A 12865-nucleotide genomic window follows, 5' to 3' on the forward strand; every position below is an offset into this window, starting at 1 on the left:
AGAAGTTGAATGTCTGTTTTCTATAGGCAGGTGCCTGTTTGATTATGAGAAATATGAGGGTTTGTTTGGGGAAGAACACACATCGTGTGGAAGAGTCTTATGCATGTTGCATGTCTGTCCCTCTTGTCTTACTGCAGCACTTGTGATTTACAGTAATGTCAGTGATCTGGCATCTCCTGTTTCCAACATATTCACATCTGTATTGGACTCCGATTTTTCAGACTGCTGAAAATACCTTGGGTTTTGTAGTCTGGGAAAACTTTGCTTATTGATGAATTACTTAGCTGATTAAGTATAAATGAATGAAAACTCACTTAGTAATATAAGATAATCTTTATTCTCTTACTTTCTGAAAAAGTGACGTAGAGTAGGAGAAAGTGATGCTACACTGTATTTCACAGCAACAGCTATGGTGGGAGAGTGGATAAAACAACCAGAAACACGTGGAAAGGGCTGTTGCTGCCCTCTGTCCCAGACATGACAGTTCTCGTATGCAGGGTTTAATGACAGTGTGGCACTCCAAATTCCGTTACGGAGCAGCAGTCATTTTACTTGTGGCAAGAAAAGATGGCAAATATCTCTGCACTAAAATGCCCAGCAGAGCGTCTCCGAAGTCAGTGCTTTCTGGTCCATGCACTCCTCATGCTGGAAGTAATTAGTATAAAAACCCTAATCTTTTTTTGCATCCGAGCCACGTGGTATAATCCAGCCTTTCAGAAGGATAAGTCAGTATTTGTGAGCTCACTTGGATTTAATGTAAACAATAAAGGGCTAATTCAATAAAATGGCTTTGACCCATCAAAATCTACTTTCAGGAGCTGTACTGTAGGCTAGGAGCCCACATGGTGTGTTGTGCATGCAGAAACCTTCAAACCTGCCTGTTTGGAGAATAGCTGACAATGCAGATGTACCAGCCCTAAGAAGAGCCAGTTGTTAGAGATTTTGCATCTTGGGCTTTTGGGGTCATAGGCCTCCGTTCTCAGGGAACTTGTTTGTCAAATAAGATATGACAACATTTCTGATTTATTCACAAGTCTTAGAAAAAACAAAGGAAGAAAAGCAAAAGAAAAACAAACAGAAAGACAATTAGCTGGGGCAAAAGAAAGTAACTGGGTTCTTTTCATTTTTTATTTTTTGTGCTTAAAATTTTTCACGGGAGTGTAGTTTTCAGGAAACATTGAATATTTCTACTGATTTGCCTCCTGAAAAAAATAACCCCACAAGAATACTATTAAAAACTAAGGCATCCAAATGCATTTGGTAGCTTCTGAAAATTGAAGCTAGAGGTTTCCAAAGGTTTCAGCTCGCAGACATTGAAAAATCTCCCAGAGGAGGTGCAGACTTTTGCACAGTGAGTTTAAGACTGTGGTAAATAGGCTGGCTTTTACTGATGTGCTGCTGACTCCTTAAAAATTGTCTGTTGATCATAAGTTGAAAGTCAGCAATGTAAATGACTGGCTATTGCAGCAAAGTCAAGTTTTACTTAAGAGCAGCTGCTCCTTGCTGCTTATTTACTCAAAGCGTTCCTTTTACAGAAGAACAGCAGGGTTTTCTACACAGATTCATATTGGCCTCATACATGTGAATGTAGATCCATAAACCACGTATTTTAACTATTGTGCACAAATGTTAACAACTCTGGTCTCTTGATCTACCTTTTTGCAGTTGCTCATATTCAAGTCCTTTTTAAGCAACAGTCTTGAAAGGGTGAGCACGAGAATGTTTTCATGAGACTCTTAGGAAGCCGATAAAGTTTGCTAGTTGATCAAATAAAGCTGTGTCTGTTGCATCAGACCACATCAGTCAGATCAGTTTACACGCTGGCTTTTAAAGCAGGTCTTTGTTTATTTTTTTAAAGAAGTACCTGCTACCTGTACATAGGCTCTCAAGGCAGAAGGGACCACCCCACTGATCATCTATTTCCAGCCGCCTGTTTCCATAGGTCATACGGTGTTTTCTGGAAGCTGGATTAAAGCATTAAATTAGAACTGTATCTGGTCTTGCTTAAAGGCTAAGAAGAACAAAGTCAGCCAAATCCTGTACTAAGAGGTTCCAATATTTAATAACACTTATTACAAGGAAATTACTTTTTATTTTAGAGTTGAATTCATCTGTCTCCACTCCAGCCAGCCACAGGATTTTGCTATACTTCTGTTAGGTCAGGAAGTTCCTGGTTGTCAGGTCTCTTCTCCATGTATTAAGCTTAATAGACTGAACCCTTAAGCACCATACTGTAAGATTTCCTTTTCAATATCTGAATATTTTTGTAGCCCTTCTTTGAATACTTGAGGAATATTCCAACCTCCTTCAAAGCATGGACATCAGAACTAACCAGCTACTCTAACTCATGTCTCATCTGCATACTGAGGCAGTGTTGCATCTCTGCTTCCACTTCACAGACACCTTACCATCAAATGAACTACTTTTTTTGCCCCAGCATCTCAGAGGTTTGTGTCTGTCCATTGCCCCATGAATCACAGAATCATGGAACAGTGGGGGTTGGAAGGGCCCTCTGGAGATCATCCCGTCCCACCCCCTGCGTGAGCAGGCACCCCCAGAGCAGGGGCACAGGGCTGTGACCAGGCAGGATGTGAATGTGTCCAGGGAAGGGACCCCACAGCCTCTCTGGGCAGCCTGTGCCCCTGCTCGGGCACCCGCACAGGGAAGGGGTTTGTCCTCATGTTCAGGTGGAACTTCCCGTGTTCCAGCTTGTGCCCGTTGCCCCTTGGCCTGTCGTTGGGCACCACTGAAAAGAGCCCAGTCCCATCCTCCTGACACCCGCCCTTCAGATATTTATAGGTATTGATGAGATCCCCCCTCAGCCTTCTCTTGTCCAGGCTGAACAAACCCAGGTCTCTCAGCCTTTCCTCATAAGGGAGATGCTCCAGTCCCCTGATCACCTTGGTAGCTCTCCACTGGACTCTCCCCAGTAGTTCCTTGTCCTTTTTGAACTGGGGAGCCCAGAACTGGATGCAGCACTCCAGGTGTGGCCTCACCAGGATAGAGCAGAGGGGGAGGAGAACCTCCCTCGCCCTGCTGCCCACACGCCTTTTCATGCACCCCAGGATATTGTTGGCCTTCTTGGCCCCAAGGGCCTGGTGCTGGCTCAGGGTCACCTTGCTGCCCCCCAGCACTCTCAGGGCCTTCTCAACAGAGCAGCTTTCCAAGTCAACCTCCCCTCCTGCTGGCAAAATCTACACGTTATATTTCAATTTGTATTAAAATGGCCAAGTGATCCATCCATGATAATACCATTTTTCTTTCTATCCATTACAGACAGTGGCTTGAGAGCAGGTTATCTCACACCCTGATGACAGAAAAGATGCACATTACTGCTCACTTAGCTGTTTGGAAGCATTCGGGCTTGTGAGTTTCTGTACCATCTCTGACAACCTAACAGGTAAGTGTCTGTGCAAAATTCAAGAGCACTCTGTTTTATCCTTTCTTTACAGAAAGAGATGTAACAGCTGATTTTAACATTCAGGTTAAGTGACTTACCCCCAAGTTTCAGCCATTAATTATTTATTCTTCAGGGAGAGAAGGAAAGAAATGGTCTCTAATACCTTCTTTTTACTACTTCTGCTCTTACAACACAGACGTTTTTAAGCTTAGTCTCTCTTAAACCACAACATCTTAAAGAGCTTTTAGACATTGTCCTCTAGATCTGGCTGTGCCAGTTTAAAATATTGTTATCCTCAGCTGTTCTTCACCACTAGAATGTAAAGATTCCTTCTTCCCCAGCTCTTCAAAAATCAGCCAGATTAAGTCAGAGTGTGTGTCTGCAACAGTTTTAGTCTCTCTAAACCAGTACTGCCTCAGTATCACACTCACCTCTGCTTTTCCTACTCCCTTCTTCCCACAAATTTTAGTAGTCATCAGACTCTGTAGCGAGGCAGTTTGGAGAAGGCAAACCTGTTGATAATTAGGCACTTTTTCTTAGGGTTATGATGGAATCGCATTAGGTTCCTTTTATAATTTAGGGAGAGATCTCTAGAGAGTAATTCAGACCACCTAAATTCTGATTTTCTTCCTCTCCTTTTAGGAAATCTGAGGATAAAGTTATATGATACAGTTGAGCTGATCTAACATCTTGCCCTTCTGTTGAAAGAGGTACTTCCACCCCTCCCTACTTCCCACTATACAGTCCTGCCACCTTTTTTCAGCAGCTAAATAGCTGTCTCGTGTAACTGCATCCTAAACTAGCTCACTGAACGGGTAGGTGAGCACCAGACATGGCACAAGAGAGAGAAGGCAGAAAGGTGAACCAGCCTGTTTAGTGACAGTTTACTGTTAGATTGGCTTAGAGGTACTATTTGACCATGTCCTGAAATTGCTTGTCTGAACTGCTAATCTGACTGGTTCAGACTGATGTCTGCATTAGGAAATGGCTGGACTGTGGTTTCGTAACCTGCAGCAAAGGAGCAGTGACATATTGTTAGGCTAGATAATGCCTTGAGTCGCAGTGCTATTTGCTGATTGAACCCTTGTCCAATTACACACACATTTATGCATTTGTATCATGATTATCACATGATGATGATTGTATCATCATCATTATCAACCACCGTCTACACAGTTTGATAAGAGATTCTCAGCCTATCTTGCAGGAGGCTGTTAACCCTCTGTGTGAGGCTAAAACCCCTTTCTCTGTAAAAGTCGTTCCACTGCTCAACAAAACCAGATTTCCCCTCCTTCGCTGCTTGCTTAATGAGCTAAACTTTCTCTTACTCTTCTTTTCCTTGCTTGGAAAGTTCTCTGAGAATATCATTTAAAAACCCTTTTCTGCAGTCTGTCAAGAGCTCTGGGATGGTGCCTGGTGTAATGTCATGGGTGTCAATGTGGACTGTAACCAAAGTAGTACTTCCTGAACTTGGAATCTTCCATGTTCCTTGTAATAATATGTTGCCTTCATTCCTGGAAAACTACTAGCTTTTCTGTTGTCTGTCTTTTGTCTCTTGCAGATCATCTTAATCAGTTTCCTTCACAGAGTTCTCAGACAGAACTATCTATTGACTTTGGCAAGTTGAGGGTTGTGTCTGACCTCTGAAGTCTGTCTGGTTTGAGCCAGTGACAATTCTCAATCAGTTCCCCCACCTTATTCTTGCAAGGCAGTCTCTTCATACGTCTACAATGTCAGGTACAATTAAACACACCCAGGGGTAAAGATTTCAGGCATCCTCCTAGCTGTGATTTGATTTCAGTCATCTTTGGTTTCCTCGTCTATGCTTTTTATGTGATTCCTCTGGGAAAGTGTGTAGGAGTCCCTGTGGAGTGATTTGGACCTGTCTCTTGAGGAAAGATGCTTCTCTCAGCTGCCAACTATATCCTCCACCTGAACTATTACCTTGTACTTCATAAAGGCAAAAATATGTCTCTTTTGAGGGAGGAAACGAAATTTGGCACATCCACTGTAGTGGCACATAGCTGACGACCCTCTGTCCATCTGTGGTGCTGATGGGAAGCTGCCCTACAAAGCAAAGCCTCAAGCTCAACTCTGGGAATGTTCTCAGAAATTCCACTGCCGGCCACTTGCTCTTCAGAATTTGTGTTCCCTCTGTACTATCCCCTTGTAAAGGGTTACAGATAAGCTTAGGAAACCAAAGTCAGAACCTACAGCATATCTTTGTACCTGATGCAAACTACACAAGAATCCTAAAAGCAATCACACAAACCCCAAAAGACCCTGAGGGTGGGCTTTGCACAGTCTCTGTATGTGATACTGAGGGCAGGGGCACCATGGAACAAACCTGCTGCCAGGTCAGACCAGTACGCCATAGTTGTGACTGTTTGCATGTTCACCATTAGGAGTCAGGGGCTGATAACTTGGTTTCTAGTGGACAGGCCTGTGTGCCTTTGTTTCCTGCTTTTCTCAAAGCTGTATTTGTGCCCAGATAGAGTCAAACCTGTTTAAATTACTGCCAGTCACAGAGGCGCAAATAGCTATCAGGCTTTTTATTGGACTTCCTTACCATAGCTCCGCCTTGTGCCTCAGCAAAGGAAGCGTTAAGAGAGGAAAGTAACTGGCCTGTGTTAATTAGAGGCTTCTCTTCTGCTTTCCCCAGTGACAGACTCTCAGTTTGTAATTACAATGCATCAGTAACCCCCCACTTGCCTCTGATGCTGCTGCTTGGTGAGCTAATGAGGGAGAGAGGACGAGCTGTAGTAAGAGGCTATCCTGAGTGGTTTGAAGTTGTGTAGGGGAGCGTTTACTTCACTCTAAAAGTGGAATTTGAACTGTAAGATCAGGGTTTACAACAATAATACTGATATGTGCTCTTAGGATGTTCTATGAATTACCTTCTCTTGCGACTTGATATTAGATATGATACTACGCTACATTTCCCTAATACACATTGCAGCACAGGCTTGTCTCTGCTTCAGAGCAGAAGGAGGTCTGTTCCCATTCTTCTTTTTTGTGTGCAGATGACCTGCTCCACCTCATTAGCTCTGTGGTGCTGGTTGGTGTGCTGGGAAGGATGATCCTGAAAGATCCACCCATCTGAAAGGGATGCAGAGCAGCAGCCCAGACAAGGCTGCCATCCCTGCTTTCTACATGGGCATCGATTCGATGAGGGTGGAGGAACACGCAGGGAAGCAATGGAGCAATAAGCTCCCATCTCCCTTGTAGGCATTCAGTGAAATAAATAAGAATGTTCCAACTCAGATTTTTTAAATCACATGTATGCATATAATATTAAACTATGTTCTATAATCAACAGTTCAGGTTCTGATTTGAGTTAAATAGACCTCAGCTGGGGAGCCGACCTTACTGTCCCTAATACATTTGAAAATGCCAGCTGCTGAGTTATTTTAGATGTTTTCTCAAGAACACAATGCACAGCTAGATCCTATGATCAGCCCCCTGAAGGAAGTATAAGTGAAGTGCTGTCCCTTTAGTTTTGTAGAGTGCTAAATTTAAGAGACTTCTGATTCTTAAAAAAACCTCCTGTGTAGTTGGAGGAAAACCACGTCTTTCCTAAAAGCTAATATAAATAACGATCTAACCACTCAACTAAAATACTACACTAACATTTTGTAGGAATTCTCTGATCTACCTCAGCCCTCAAAAACTGATATTTGAATAAGGTGTTATTACAATTCAAAACACTTTAGTGAATTTTACCAGATACTGTGGTTTAGGTACGCTGAGATATATCATATCTCTTCTGACACCAGTGAGATTTGAATGTGTAATCAGAGGCACTACCATATTTTGCTATAAATGTGTTCTTAAATTAAAAATATTTGTAATTCTTAAAAACCTACATTAGCCAAATGTCTTTGGTCAGTATCTGTTCAGTTGATTTGGGCTCACTTGGTACCATTAGAAGGGAGAAACATGCATTTTGTAGAGATCCAGAGCACCAAGTTTCAGGGTGAAGCGAAATTCTCTTGTGTGTAAAGCAGTTGTTAAAGTCTCAGAAAGAGAGGTTTGTACTGGGAATGCCGTTGGCATAGTGATAACTATCAAACTGAATGGAGTCTTGGAAAGAACAACACTTGATACAGCTGTGTTTGCATTAAACATTTTTAGAGTTCAGTTCAGAGCAGTTCTGCACCATATATGTAGAATTTTTATGCAGAATTTGCATACAGAAAGCATGGAATGCTCTTTACTGGGTAAATGATTTGCTCCTGCTATTTATTACGCTCTCCCCCATCCCCTGGGCACACGTGGCTGCAAGGATTTGAGTTAGTAGAGAAAACAGGTGTGCCTGGTCAGAAGAGCAAAAAGCATGTATTCAAGGGAAAAGTATGATTTTTTGTTTCCACTGAGATGTATAACACAGTCCTCCCTCTGGGTCCATCTAAACTGACCTTTTGGCAAAAGGGAATTAAGGCATAGATACCATGGCCCATATTTACCTCATCTAATGGAGATGCTTTAATTCTATCCTTATTAGGCAAAAGATTTAAGTACAGTCAGGAAGGTTGGTGCACTAGGCTTACTCTCTCCTCTGAGGAAGAGAGGTTCCTCTAGATGGTACTTCAGGACATCTATGCACAGAGCCATCTTCTTGCTCTTCAGAGAGACCATCAGGGAAGTTGCATGATAACACTGAACCAGTCCAACACCTCGCTTCAGGTGAAACCGGTGCTCTCACTCCTCTTCCTTGCCCTTCTTCCCAACTATGCAGATCAATTTCCTCTGTTGCAGCAGAGCTTGCCTGACCGCATAGGAAAAACTGAACCAACTCACCACTCTGGAAGAAAATTACGCTTTTTCTTTGGCCAGGTGGAGCAAAAACTTTCCTGCAGGCTGAGTGAATTGCATCAGGGCTTAGGGGAATGCCAGGGAACACATAAAGAATCCCATGGCATGAAGGATTCTTTCCTTCCAGCAGAGCTCGCCTCAGAAGGTTGTCTGACTTCCTGTTTCCCAAGAGGCCACGGATCACAGAACAATAATCCACAGCCTGCGAGTCTCACCTCATGTTATTCCTGGGTTTGGATTTGGAAATGGAAGAATTGCGGATGTACAGATTCTTTGAGGTTCTTCTGGCAGTGGTATTTTTAAATGATCTTCAAAACAACTGAAGGTGAAGCTCCCATTGCCGTGCAAGTCCCACCTGCCTCCCTGCTCCTAGGATAGCATAACCTGAATGCGTTGGAATTCGGCTGAAACACTGCAACTAGTATTCTTTTTCCTGCAAAAGGTACCTTCTGATTTTAATGACCAAAAGTGTTAAGTTGCTGAATTTTACGTCATGTGAAAGATAGCATCCCTGTCAGCACCTGCCGTTAATACTGTTTTGGGTCATCTACTCTGCAGTGATTTAGAAAGTAGGATGCAGCTACTGGCTCAGCAGCATCACTTGCAGCAGTTTAGGTGTTCTTCAGAGATTGCTGTCTGAAACCTGATCCTACCTGACCTGCATAGCTCATGAAATCCTGTGGAATTTCTCAGAGGTACTATGACTAACTGATTTCACCTGTGACTATGGCAACTGCACCATTTTTCTTTCCTTATGAGGGAGCGATACAATGAGTAATAGCAGTAATACCAACTCTTTTTGTATTTTTGCTTTTCTAATCATGGTTTAATTTTTTGAGGGTCTTTGAGTGGAGACTTTTTCCTTCTTCAGTCTTTCTGCAAAATAAAAATGTCAGTAGTAGGTTTTCTGGTAGGCCAGCAAGAAGAGTGAATGGTGGAAGTAGGAAGATATCGTTCTTCTACGGTTCTGCCACCAGTGTAAAATCCATATGCAGGTTTTAATTCCTGGTCTTCGCTTGTAGTTATCTTCTGCTTCTGACTTGTGGTCCTTATGGCATTTAGCCTTCAGCAACTGAAAAGGGTGCCAATTCCCACTGTCCGCCCAGTCACGGCTCCGCAGCAGAAGCAGTAGCATGGGTGCTGTGGCTTAGCTATCACCATTGGCAGTCCAGTACAAGAAGAGACTATGAGTGGGGGAGACAACTGTTGTGAAACTCTGAGGATGCAAGAGGGTTTCAGCAAAAAAAATCAGCAAAAGGCACAGAAAATCCACACAGAACTGTGGAAAGTTGTCTCTTTGCACAGTGTCACCACAGTCAGAAGAGCAGAAAACAAACACAGTACCTGTCTCCTGAACCAGAATTTTGTCACGAATAAACTGGTTTTGCTTGTTTTAAAACCAGTGTAACCCTTAAAATAGTGTGAGACAGTCGAAACCATTGGACAACTGTGAACTAACATGCATGCTAGTTCTCCAGCAGGTAGTTGGTGAGGACAATGCCTGATTGTCCAGAGGTCCTTGTGTTGATTGTTCCTGTTCTTATCAACTGGAGAGTCAGTCCCTCTTATTTCTTTAGTCTTCCTTCAATGCCAGATAGGGTTGGAGGTGGCGGTAGGTACCACTTGGGGTCTAATGTCCCTAGAGTTGAGACATTCTCCGTTCCATATGGCTGAACACTGGCATATAATCAGATTTCATTTGGGGAGCAAGAGTAAACTTATCTTCCATGTTCCTCCTTTGTATGCAACCTATAAAAGGCTCCATTGTTTTAAAAGAAAGATTCTGGACTGAGGGAGAGCTGTGCAGTTTTGGAAATGTCTTTTTTATTTTTGCTCAGGCTAAGAACAGCATTCATCTCTTAAGGCTGCATTTCACATGGAGGGAGGCAGCCTGTATTCCCATGGTTTGAAAGGGACAGAGTGTCTATGGGGTAGGACCTCCCCACTCTCAGTGTCCCCTTGTGCTTTCCAAGTGCTTAGCATTCCTTACAAATTACAGTCTTTTGTGGTACGGAATACTGTGCTATTTTAACCAATTGGAGGGGTGGTGGTGCTGGGGGGAATATAATAGGCTGAGAAGTATTTCCTTACTGTGCTAGATGGTTTGTTTAGGCTTCCATCCTGCAACAGGGTCTGAAGGCTGGACCCTTACAGGCCCCGGTGGGACTCCCTTTGAATAGAAGTCTCATCTACTATCACATCCTTAAGTGTGGCTTCACATGTAAAACCCACTGGCAGCTGTAGCACCTCTGTATTCTTAAACTGATCAAACAGTATAAAGGAAAGGAGCTATCAGATATAAATCCCAGAATACTGATAGGCACCTTGGATACAAAGCAGTATGCAGGTGCTAGTGTTCATTTCAGGTGGTGGAATGATTATTAAATCCCAGGTCACTTGAATCCAATAGGAAATGTGAAAAGAACAAATAAGGAAATAGCTTCCGAGATGAAAAACGTTTACATTTACACTAGAGAGACAATAAGCAGATTACTGACTTCAAGAATCCCATTTTCAGGAGGCTGTGAAAAGTGTCAGGAGAAGGGTCTAGAGATCAAAAGGAGACAAAAATGTTAACAGATCTTCCTGAGAACAAGAATGTGACAGCGGGATACTTGTTAGAGCCATCTAGGGTGACAGCACGGAGGGGAGAGAGACCTACATACTGTATAAGGTAATCTAAAGAAATTGGCCCTCCCTGCTTAAAACAAAAAGAGCTGAGAGCTGGCAGTAAGCACCAGTAAGCCCTGGGGAACTACTAAACAGCTGTATTGCATGTATTGTTTTTAAGATTTGTTTTCTCAGAATAGTTTGGTTGTAAGATCTGCCCAGATTCTGCAGATCTAGGCTTTTTCACACTGACAGTGGTAGAAAACAAATAGCGTCCTTGGAGCAAAGTATTTTTAGTTAGAACAAATCAAATACTATTTTTTGAACTTAAAAACCTGATTATCCTTAACCTCCAGTTTTTCAAAACTACAGTGAATTCTCACAGCGTTGCCCACAGTTCCTGTGTCCATATGTCATTTCATTCACACAAATCCAGCATAAATCATAAATTCAAGCGTACACTCAGGTGAGTGGCTTTTGTTTAACACCTGGTGCAGTAAGGTGAAATAGGAAGGCAGTACATGGACTGATTTCAAGAACCTATCAAGAATAAATGTTATTGATAACAAACACTGAATATGCAGCCAGCATATATGCAATAGAAAACAGCATTGCCTTTGTTTCTGCTGTTCTATTTATTTCATTTATTTTCATCCATACTAAGTCCTAACAAATATAGGATTTATTCTGAAGAAATCCCTACATAGTTCTTTCCATTTCGGGGAAGAGCAAGCTCCTCAGTCTTAAGCTAAGAACATATTAGAGGTAGGAGAAAGTAACTGGGGGAAAAGTAGGTGTTTCCTGAAGGTATGCTGATTTGGGAGTTGAAAGAGGAAAAGAATTTGCTGGAGTCTTGTGAGAAACAAACACCCCTTGGGATAATCCAAACTAATAAACCCTCTCTTTTACACTGTTAAGAGATTTCTTCCTACGTTCTTAATGTACCACATTTCTACTAATTTAGAGTTACATTCTGAAATACTAACGAAGTGGGCACTTTTTTTCTCAAATGTGTCACTCCCGTTACACTTAACTGTTCAATAAAATCTCATTTCTCCCCTTAAGATGCAAAGGAACACAAACAACAAGAAACAGTTCTGTATTTTGAAAGACTTGGAGCTCCATTTTGTTGTATCCCAAGTAATTTAATAAAATAGTGAGTGTGGTTTTACCTCTGCCTTTTGACAACTTTCTTGGTGTAAAATGTCCATTGAACAGCTGTGCTACCAACGTGAGCTCAAAACTCAAAATATCCAGGTGCTCTGAGCTATACCTCAGCAATGGCTCTAAGTCACTTCCCACCCGTCTTCAGCTGACACCCGTGCGCTAGTACAGTCCAGTGCAAAGAGGTTGGAACTGCCTCCCCATGTTTGGGCACGGTGCGGGGGGGAGCCGGGATGCCAGAAGTTAGAGGATGAGCTAACCAAAGGTTAAAAAACCTGTGGCTCCTGAGCACCTACTCATGGTTTGTGGAAGTCTGTGTGGTGTAGCTGTTTTCACCTGCTAAACTGCAGAGATAAACAACTTTCTAGTCATTATTCTGCAGATTCCCTTTCCTTGTCTCCAGGTATGAGTAAGAAGAGCAAAAGCTCATGTAAATACAAAGTGGAGAAGAGTAGATGCTTTCTTTAAAAGTGTGTCCCACATCTGAAAAAAACTGAAAATCCCCGCCGTGGTCCTAGTATGCAAAGAAGAGGAAGGTGACGGGGGACAGGAGGAATATTTATGCTGATGGGATCCCACCTCCTGAAGATGCTGCTCTTTTAAAGAAGGTCTGCTTCTCTGAAGAACAGTGGAGGTGGGGAAGGATTACTTGCTTTGCTGTGAAAATCTGTAGGGCCCAGCCATATTGCTCAGATAGTTGGCAAGAAAACATGCTTTTAAAGATCACTTCTGTTGAACTTGATAGGAACGGTGTCAGTGACTTCAGTGGGACCTGGATCAGACCCTAATCTGTTAAAGAAATAACAGCGACACAACTGTTTTCCCTCCTGGCCCCCTACTTTTGGCTATTCTGCCCACCACAGTGTTTATACTTTC

The 12865-nt window shown here is 42.6% G+C and overlaps 1 long non-coding RNA gene across 1 annotated transcript in view; it reads left to right on the forward strand.

Moving 5' to 3' along the window:
* The window catches only part of LOC142062191 (uncharacterized), a 115592-nt gene that overhangs the window by 11552 nt on the left and 91175 nt on the right, over nucleotides 1-12865 (forward strand). The window contains exon 2 of the long non-coding RNA XR_012662397.1: nucleotides 3277-3400. This is a non-coding gene — a long non-coding RNA (uncharacterized LOC142062191). The remainder of the gene's footprint in view (nucleotides 1-3276; nucleotides 3401-12865) is intronic.

The sequence above is a fragment of the Phalacrocorax aristotelis genome, chromosome 9, assembly GCF_949628215.1.
Source record: "Phalacrocorax aristotelis chromosome 9, bGulAri2.1, whole genome shotgun sequence".
Classification (NCBI taxonomy): Eukaryota; Metazoa; Chordata; class Aves; order Suliformes; family Phalacrocoracidae; genus Phalacrocorax; species Phalacrocorax aristotelis.